This window comes from Vombatus ursinus, unplaced genomic scaffold, assembly GCF_900497805.2.
Source record: "Vombatus ursinus unplaced genomic scaffold, bare-nosed wombat genome assembly UNPS02014864.1, whole genome shotgun sequence".
NCBI classification, from domain to species: Eukaryota; Metazoa; Chordata; class Mammalia; order Diprotodontia; family Vombatidae; genus Vombatus; species Vombatus ursinus.
This window is the reverse complement of record NW_020954642.1, coordinates 14,186,976-14,197,370: the sequence shown is the minus strand read 5'-3', so window position 1 is coordinate 14,197,370 and position 10,395 is coordinate 14,186,976. Positions and strand designations below refer to the sequence as shown.

Genomic DNA, 10,395 nt, shown 5'->3' with positions numbered 1-10,395 from the left:
GCAGAATTTATCTCAATATAGAGAATTTACTACTAATCTAAGTAGTATGAAAGCTGATTTAGAAAAGGGAAAGTGAATGAATAAATGAATGAATGAAAAACATTTTATTAAGTATTTATTTGCAAGTACTAAACACTTAACGATACAAATACAATAATAAAAGAGTCTCTGCTCTCAAGGAAGTCATAGTCTAATGATGAAACAATACATAAAGAGGTTTCAGCTTTAAGTCACAAGGAAAATCCCAGTCAATCCTTTGTTGTGGCTGCTGCTGTTGTTATTCAATTGATTCAATTGTGTCTGACTTTTTGTGACCCCATTTGGGGTTTTCTCGCCAAAGATAAGCAGCTTGCCATTTCCTTCTCCAGCTTATTTTACAGATGAGGAAACTGAGGCAAACAGGGTTAAGTGACTTGTGCAGGGTCACACAGCTAGTAAGTGTCTGTGACCAGATTTAATCTCACTAAGATGAGTCTTCCTTTCTCCAGGCCTGGCACTCTAACCTGAACCTCACCTAAGTGCACCTAGTGTGGAGCTATAGCTGAGAAACTGAAGCAAATGGAAGTTAAGTGACTTAACCAAGGTCATGCAGGTTGTAAGTATCTGAGGCCAGATCCTGACTCAAAGCACAACTTAAGTGACACCTACTGTCTCTAGAACAGCTGAGTAGACAAGAGTGTTGTACCTTGGCTCAGAAAGATCTATGTTCATATCTAGTCTGTGACACTCACTAGTTGTGTGAATATAAGTAATTTAAACTCTCTGAGGTTCATTGTTCTCATCTACATAATAATACCTCTTGTGGATATTGGCAGTCTAAAATGAGATAATATATGTAAAACATTCTTCAAACTTAAAAAAAAAACTATATAAATACCAGTTATGAATAATAGTTCACATTTAAATATTGTATTCAAATAATTTTATATAATATGATAAAGCTCTGGAAATACAAGAAACAATTGTCAGTTATGTATAGTACTTAGTACTATTTTAGAAAGACACTAATTCCCTTAAACAGAGAACTACCTGGGAGCATGGATATTATTGACATTGCTAAATCATCCTTCAGTTTCTACCACTAGCTAATCAAAGCATGACAGCCTCATCTAGAGGAAGGTGACCCCAAACACAAGATAGCATGTGATTAAGCTTAAGAATCATTAAATCAATACATAAAGAACTATATTATTTGCTATGGATGTTATTTTCAAAAATGAATGTGGAAATCCTGAGAAACCCAGGCTTCAATAGAATGTTTTAGTTAGTTTCCGTAGCCCTTAAAATTCATTCCTATCTAATGAAACTTCTTATTATAAACCTTACTGGACTGGTTCTTAAACAATAGACAGAAGCCTACAATGGGGCCATATTGATTTTTTTTTTTCCTACGGGCAATACCTAACCAAAACTTATGGTTGAACACACTCAGTCACCAAGGAGGCATTGGTTGGAAATTTTGATGGAGGGACAAGAATGCACACATTCATAGATTTGGGGTTTTGGAAAGCAGTTTTGTCACAACAAATCTGTGAAATCGGTAGTGTAAGCATCATTGTTACGTTTTTTGAGACTAGATAAGTCAGGCCAAGAGAGAAGAAGCATCTTGCCCAGAGCTGTTACATATCATAGCTGTGACCTAAACTTAAGTCTTTTGGCTTCTAAAGCCAACATAGTTTCCACTGCAGTGCTGCACAATGTGGGCATCTTCCTCCATTTAAAAAATAAAACAATTAATTGTATTTTATTTTTCTCCAATTGCATGTAAAGAAAGTTTTTAACATTCACTTTTTATAAGATTTTGTGATCCAAAATTTTTTTTCTCTCTCTCTCCCTTCCCTCCCCCCTCGCCAAAACAACAAGCAATCTGATATAGGTTATACATATACAATTATATTAAACATTTCCACATTAGTCATGTTGTGTAAGAAAAATCAGAACAAAAGGAAAAGACCAAGAGAAAGCAAAAAAAAAACCCAAAAACAAAAACAAAAAAAATGGTGAAAATAGTATGCTTTGATCTGCATTCAGACTTGATAGTTCTGTCTCTAGAAGTGGATAATATTTTCCATCATGAGTATTTTCGAATTGTCTTAGATCATTGTATTGCTGAGAAGAGTCAAGTCCATCAAAGTTAATCATCACACAGTGTTGTGGTTATTGTGGACAGTGTTTTCCTGGTTCTGCTCACTTCAGTCAGCATCAGGTCATGTAAGTCTATCCAGGTGTTTTTTTTTTCCCTGAAATCTGCTTGCCCATCATTTCTTATAGAACAATATTGTTCCATTACATTCATATACCACAACTTGCTCAGCCATTCTGCAATTGATGGACATCCCTTCAATTTCCATTTCATTGTCACCACAAAAAGAGCTGTTATTAATGTTTTTATAGTTGTAGGTCCTTTTCTCTTTTTTATGATTTCTTTTGGATACAAACCTAGTAGTACTATTGCTGGATCAAAGGGTATGCACATTTTTGTAGGTCCTTTGGCATAGTTACAAATTGTTCTCCACAATAGTTGGATCAGTTCACAACTCCACTAACAATGCATTGGTGTTCCAATTTCCCCACATCCCCAAAATTTATCATTTTCCTTTTCTATCATATTAGTCAATAAGATAGGTGTGAGGTAGTATCTCAGAGTTGTTTTAATTTGTATTTCTTTTATTAATAGTTATTTAGAGCATTTTCATATGACTATAGATAGCTTTAATGTCTTCATTTCAAAACTGCATGTTCATACCCTTTGACCATTTATCAGTTGGAGAATGACTTGTATTCTTATAAATTTGACTCAGTACTCTATATATTTGAGAAACGAGGCCTTTGTCAGAGACACTTAGTGTAAAGATTTTCCCCAGCTTTCTGCCTTTTATTTTTCATATTGGTTGCATCAGCTTTGTATATCCAAAAACTTTTCAATTTAATGTAATGAAAATTATCTGTTTTGCATTTCATAATGTGCTGCATCTCTTATTTGTTCATAAATTCTTACATTCTCCATAGATCTGACAGTTAAACTATTCCTTGATCTCCTAATTTTCTTATGGTATCACCCTTTATGTGTAAATCATATACCCATTTTGCCCTTATCTTGGTATATGGAATAAGATATTGGTCTGTGCCTAGTTTCTGCCATCCTCTTTTCTAATTTTCCCAGCAGTTTTTGTCAAATAGTCAGTTCTTATCCCAGAAGCTGGGGTCTTTGGGTTTATCAAACAGTAGATTACTATAGTCATTGACTACTGTGTCTTGTGTACCTAATCTATTCCATTGATCAACCATTTTATTTCTTAGCCAGTAGCAAATAGCTTTGATGATTGCTGCTTTATAATATTATTTTAGATCTGGTAGAGCTAGGCCACCTTCCTTTATATTTTTTTTTAAATTAATTCCCTTGATATTTTTGACCTTTTCTTCTTCCAGATGAGAGTCCTCCATTTTTAATGAAAATTATTCTGATATCATAAAATCATTAAATCATCACTTCATTTGTTTAATTTCTGAGCTGTTTGAAGTTAACATGAAACAGAGAAGGCAAAGCATTATTCCCATTGTCCAGACTATGTACTTTCAGACTTACATGTATGTAATCTGTTAGAAGTCAAACTTGCTTCATACTTTGAGGTGTTAACTGATGTCCCCCATCATAGTTTTTTTTTTTTGGATATTGTTATTTTACCATGTTTATTTAACAAACAATGAAGACAGGAGAAGGGGAAAACTTGTGGGAAAGGCAATGGCAGCTGCAGTGATAGAATGTGATTCACATACTTGGCAAGTCTCAGGATGACACTGTTCCCTTTGTAATAATAGTTCTATGTTGAAGCAGACTTATCTCAGGGAAGGGATAAACATAAGGAAATAGATTGAGCACACTAAATTTATATTTGCTATGCTATCCACCCCATTTTCAAACCTTCCTCCTGCAGCCCATGGATATGGCAAGGTTAAGAACATTAATATCTACCTTACTTGACTGTAACAAATGTGGCTGGGCCTCCATAAGTGTAAAATTAGGAATTTGCATAAACGATGCCCAGGTTTCCTTCCAGTGCTAACATTCTAAGTTTTAAACAATTTTCTTTAAGGAGATAGTGAAAGGAGGAGATTCTATAACTCAGATAACATCCTATGTTCTAAGATTCCTTATATAAGAAGTGTATGGTCTGGGGGTTGGGGTGGGAGGTCCACACCTTATCTTCTAATAATTTAATCAACATAAGGGGAGAAGAAGTTTCAATTGTGCTAGCACCATGTTTTTTTCTGCTGTGATACACACACATACACACACACACATATATGTATATATATATATGCATGTATGTGTATTATATATATATATATATATATATATATATATATATATATGTATGCATGTGGTAAAGAACTCCAAGTGTGCTAACCTATGATTTCAGTTTGACAGTTGAATCCAGGTCCCCGTGAGAAAATTCTTATGGTCTGGAGACTTTCTCCTTCTCCACCCTCTCTATTCCCTTCCAATCATGTTATCAGGGAAACTGGATTTATAGCAGGCAATGTTTTCATCTGCAAGCAAAGTTACACAGAAGACAAATATTGATGAAAATGATGAATGTAATCATCCATGGAATTTTCAAGAAATGTGAACCCTTGCAACTGAAATGAATGTGAGATTATAGGCAGCTAGGAGTTGGTATGGATAGTGCTGGGCTAGGAGCCAAGAAGCCTCAAGTTATAATCTAACACCAGAGAAGCTTATTAAATCTGGGGACTGGCTGAGGACCTAGGCCTGGTTACCTTTTCTCTAGGACTCCTTCCTAAAGGAGTTTTTCAAGGAAATCAGGTGATACTCCACAGAGAAGAAATGGTTGAGGCCTGGTATATGGATGACTCTTCGGAGGATCAGAGGAAACCACATAAATTAGAGCTTGGGCATCCAGTCAGCCTGGAACAGCCGAAATAGCTTGGCATCTTTTACTGGAAAGTGGATGCTGACAAGTATGAGAATGATCCAGGGCTAGAGAAAATCTGAGAAGAAAGTGATACTGCTGGATGGACATATTAGCCATTTGTAAAGAGAAACTGCCAAATTATAAACAAAAAATCGAGTTGTTTTAAGAAAAACATTTATAGCTTGATGGTGAAATTCGCCATATCCTGGATGGAAGTGGATACTTTGATGTAAGAGACAAACAAGACAAGTGAATCCATATCCTCCTGGAGAAAGAAGACATGGTAACACTTCAGCTTGGATTTATCATCACTTTACCCTAGATGAAACAAGCTATGTTAAAGCAATGAGACTTTGTTGGACAACCAACTTGGATAGCATATAGTGGTCTGGCTAATCATGTTGATGCTTGAGGACAGTATATGCAGTTTCTGGCCCAAAGAACATAGCACTGCTCCCCAGAGACTGACACACTACTTGGAAATGGGCCAAATATGATAATTAAGCAAAATGTTAACAATTTTCCTTTTTCTTCTCTGTCGGAGACTTGAGTTTGAGTGTTTTCTTTTTAAGATTGATTCAAGAAAGGAAAAATCATTAATTCAACATGAAATGAACTGAGATTGTTGTCAAATCTTCACTTAAAAAACAACTTTTTTATTGTTCTCTAAATATAAAGCAAAAATTCTGGTTAGGTTACATGGATTCGTATATAAAAAGTTCCTAAAATAACAGAGTAAAATCTTTGTTGGGAATATCTTTTAAGTAGGATGGTAATCCCACCCCCAGCACTGTGAAGGAAGGATAGGCATCTATATATCATGTAAGCATTAGAAATTAATTGTTTCTAATAAATTGCTTAGTTAATCAGGAATTTCTTGTTACTAATTCTGAAGCTTTTAGATGAAAGATATACTTAAATTCATTGTGTCCTGTTATTAGTATTCCTATGATATGAGACTTAGCATGCATATGTACTGATTGTGTGAATCCTTGAAAACCAGATTTTTCAATATAGTAAGAAAATCTGCTTAGACATTTCCAGTGGAAGCAAATTTTGTGGTGCAGTTTTGCTTAATTTGTTAATTCTATAGAAAAAAGTCATTATCAACCAAAAATCAATAATTCTTTATATAAATATTTTATTCTGGAACACTTAAAATATTTGGAAATCTATCTTCATCTTAAAATTTTTAACAATGCAAGTACCAACCAGATCAAATCTTTGTCCTAGAGATAAGAAAAAGTAAAAGATTAAGTTAAATGAATGGCTTCTAAGTTCTCAGATTGTTGTTTAACTGCTAATGCAGGCTGCCAGATGGTCAAATGATGCCCTTACATCCCTAGTACCCTCACTTGTCTAGGGCATCGTTCCATGTAAGTAATCAAATAGAAAATGCTTAACTATTAACTTTTTAAAAAGTAGTCTTTAAAATGTCTTTTGCAAAGCACAGCTTTGTAACTTATTATAGAAACTGAACATTAAAGATAAAAGAAGTTCAAACATTCAAAAAAATCTGACACCAGAGACTTACTAGCTCTGTAACCTTGGACAAGTCACTTACCCTCTGCTTGCCTCAGTTTCCTGAACTGTAAAATAGGGATAATAAGAGTCCCTATCTCCTAGGATTGTAAGAATCAAAAGAGATAACATTTGTAAAGAATTTAGCATAGTGTCTCTCTCATAGTGGATGTCTTATAAATGTAGCTATTATTATTACTATTATTAGATAAATATTCAATAAAGAGCTTACAGTAACCAGTAATAGTGAGTTTCTCCTTTGCCACATGTTTTTCCTATACATGTGCCTCACCATTACTTTACCCTGGACTTATATAAGCCCCTTGCATCTACAGACCTGTGAATACTTGTCAGAAAGTATGCCCTACACATTTTGTGGACTATTTTGCACCAATAACTCTTACACTTATCTCAGAAAATGCAATATCTAAAAGGCAACTGAGTTTGGCTGAGCATTTGTCATTGGTAAGCACACAATGAGCGCCTCATGAGTACTAGAAATTTTAGCAGTTCTCAAAGTTAGCCCTAGAACTCTGAGGGGAGAAGTAGTTGGTTACCTTCTAGAGACTCTTTCTCAGCCATGAAAGAGAGTCAGGGGAAAATAGTGCCAGAAGTATTGCTACACTTTCAGCAACTCTCCTGGCCCTATTCCTGACTCTCTGGACATTTGTCCACCATGCTCAAACAGTCTCTTCATTCTGATAGAAATCCATTTTTTCTACAGACTTGTCACACTGGATGATCCCTCCAAATTTGTGACCTCCTCCTCAAATTCATAAGCTGCTCTTAGAACTTCCATTTTAAGGAAGTATCTGGACTAGTCATGTAGACTCCTTCAGTCTTGTCCTGGCTTCAGTCTTACTCTTCAAACTTCTATCTACATGAAGGTATCTCCCTCTCCTCTATGTCCCCCCATCTCTCTCTCTCTCTCTCTCTCTCTCTCTCTCTGTCTTTCTCTCTTCCACACACACAGACACACACAAACACCATCAATTTTCAGCTTGGCACATTGTGTCTCACTCCGCCATTGGAATGTAAACTCCTATAGGTCAGGTAGTCTCTTTAAAAAAATGTATTTGTTTTCCCATCACTTAGCCCATGTGCCTCCCCAAGTAAGTACTTAATAAATACTTGTTGACTTATTGACTCTAACATTTGTGTATCTATAGTAATTGGAGGTAGTGTTGAGGATGGTGAGAACCTTGTGGGAAAATGCCCATTATATCACAAAACTTAAATCTAGAAAGAGGAAATTTGTGCATGATTGAGTACTTATGCTACATTTGGGCATAGTGCATTTCAAAGGACTTGGTTAAAAAAAATAAAAGAATCCAAGGCCTAAAATTCTATGAGATCACAGATAGATAACTATAAGGGACTTCAAGGACCATCCATATATCTCAACCTCCACATGTTACTGAAACTGACATGATTTTATCAGTGTAAATGGCATTAAAAAAGAATCATTGATTGAATCCTATTTTTTCCCCTGCACACACAGAGCCATGGGACCTTTCCATCTGACTTTCAGTTGTAACTATTTATATTTATTGTGTGCTCCATTAGAATTTTAGGTCCTTGTGAGCCTTGCTTTTTTATTTCTATCTTAAAACTTTCACATAAATCTTTGCACACAGTAATCCCTAAGTAAATGCCTTTTTAATTAATTAATTTTCAGAAGAGAAGACTTGAGGGAGGTTAAGGACTTGCCTAAGGTCTACAAAGATAGTAAATGTCAAAGGTGTTGTTCTTTTCATTGAACCAGCCCTAAAGTCCAGTAAGTTTGTGTATCTCTAAAGACTGATATTTTAAAGACACAAAGAAAAATAAAACCAATGAGAAGGAAAAGGGAAGGACTGCTTAAAGAAGCTGCTCATCAACCAACTGAGATTTTAAGGACTATGAAAGCAAGGGCAAGAAGTGAAGCTTGAATACAAACATGGCATTATGAATGAATGTTATAGCATGGAATGAGTTTGGTCAACCACTATTCACATATATGATAGGAATTTCTTTTCAGTATGAGTTAATGAAGTTGGCCACTGAGGTCTATTCTCTTTCTAGAATTCTATGATTTTGTGATCTCTGTACTCTCAAGACAACTCCAATGTTTGGCACTTTCTTAAAAAAAGTTTAAGTCTGGAAATGAAAGCTAAGAAAGATAATTTTGTTTTGCTTTGTTTTAAAGCTACGTTAGAGGAAAATGAGGCTCAAAGAAGGGATGGGACTGGTATATTTGTTGGATAGGAAGTTGATAAGGTACAGTACAAATAGGACAGCGATGTACAGTTTTTACTTTGCTTTTACTTTCTTAGTCGTGGAGAGTGACCTTTAAACTGGAAAGGATAGAACAAAAATGGCAACTAGGGATTTAAAAGCTAAGATAAGTGGGGAAGTGTAAGACTGTACCTAAATGCCCTTAATGTGTTCAAGTCACCTTGCCCAGCTGAAATCTGGTGAAAGGAATTAGAAAAACAAGTATGGTTTTGAATATTGAAACACTGTCAATGATTTTAGAAAGTTATGGAAGTGTCCTGACCAGAGATAATGCATCTCCATGTAGAAAGTAATTTCAGAAGGAGAAATTTATAAGAGGATGAGTGAAGATAAGGAGAGAAGGAAGAGGAGAGAAAATGTACTGCATAAGATACAGAAAAATATAAAAAAAAAGATTTGGTGTCTAAAAGAATGTGAATGCTATGGGATATTATTGAACCACACAAATGATGAAATAGGCACTTCAGAGGAACCTGAGAAGATTATTATGAACTGATGAGAGTGAAATGAGTAGAACTTGGAGAATAAGAGAGGAAGGAAGGAAGGCAGGAAGGAAGGAAGGAGGGGAAGGAAATTGAAATAAAAAATTGAAAGATAACAGTCTCTAGGTCTTGATTCATCTTTTGGTTTGTGGGTGAGAAAGTTGCAGGACAAAAAGCAAGGATTGTAAATTTATGAAAATTGTGAAAGTCACTTTGAGGAGTTTGGAAAAGGTCAGAGATTGAATTTAGAAAGGGAGAAATTTGGAAGAATTGAAGGAGAACCTAAAGAATCGCTTGAGTTAAAGGAGGTGATTGGCTCAATATAAAGAAAAAAAAAAGATTGAGAAATCTAAAGAGTAACACATGAAGAAGCCAACTTGGATTCATAAAATTGAAGGGATAATTAGATATGATTTGACCAACCAAAGTATTTAATTAATTGTGCCACAGTATGCACAGCAAAGAATTCAAAATAGAAAAAAAAATAAGATGATTGTCTCAAGTTCATATTATAGGAGATTCAGTTGGAAAAAATGTGAATCTTTAACCTGAAGAAAGAAACATCTAGATGAGGTTTGAAAGCTATTTTTATGTGGAAAGGGTCACTTGCAGGGGAAAAAAAAAAGATGTTTCAATTCCTGATTTTTTTTTCAATAAGAGTTTGATCAACCACTATCCACATATATGGTAGGAATTTCTTTTCAGTATGAGTTAGTATAGTTGGCCACTGAAGTCCTTTCTTTTTCTAGAATTCTGTGATTTGGTGATCTCTGTACTCTCAAGACAACTCTCATGTTTGATAATTTCTTTAAAAAAAAATCTCCTTTTTTTTGGCTGGAAGGTTTAATTCTGGGATCACTGCTTATGAAATTTATTCCTCTCACTAGCAGCCAGGGGCTTAATAATTACCTTACACATGGACAGCTCTCTAAGACAACGTGGGCAAGCACATAGAGCTTCTATGTTCTTCTCAAGGAGACTTCATCATTGCCTCAGCTGCTACAATAGCCTAAGTTGAAAAGAAATAATTTGTTTTCAGTTTTCTGCACAAAAAGGAGAAAAACAGCCCAAAATATTTCTTTTTGGTTTCATGGTTGAGCACATTTAGTTCCCATCTACTTTTGCCTCAAAGATGTCAATAACTAACTCCCTGGGGAGGAGGAAATACTCTCACTTTC

The 10,395-nt window shown here is 35.1% G+C and overlaps 1 pseudogene; it reads left to right on the top strand.

The window, feature by feature from the left end:
* The first annotated feature begins 4,849 nt into the window (after nt 1-4,849).
* Nucleotides 4,850-5,385, top strand: LOC114027930 (annotated as a pseudogene).
* Nucleotides 5,386-10,395: the final 5,010 nt, after the last annotated feature.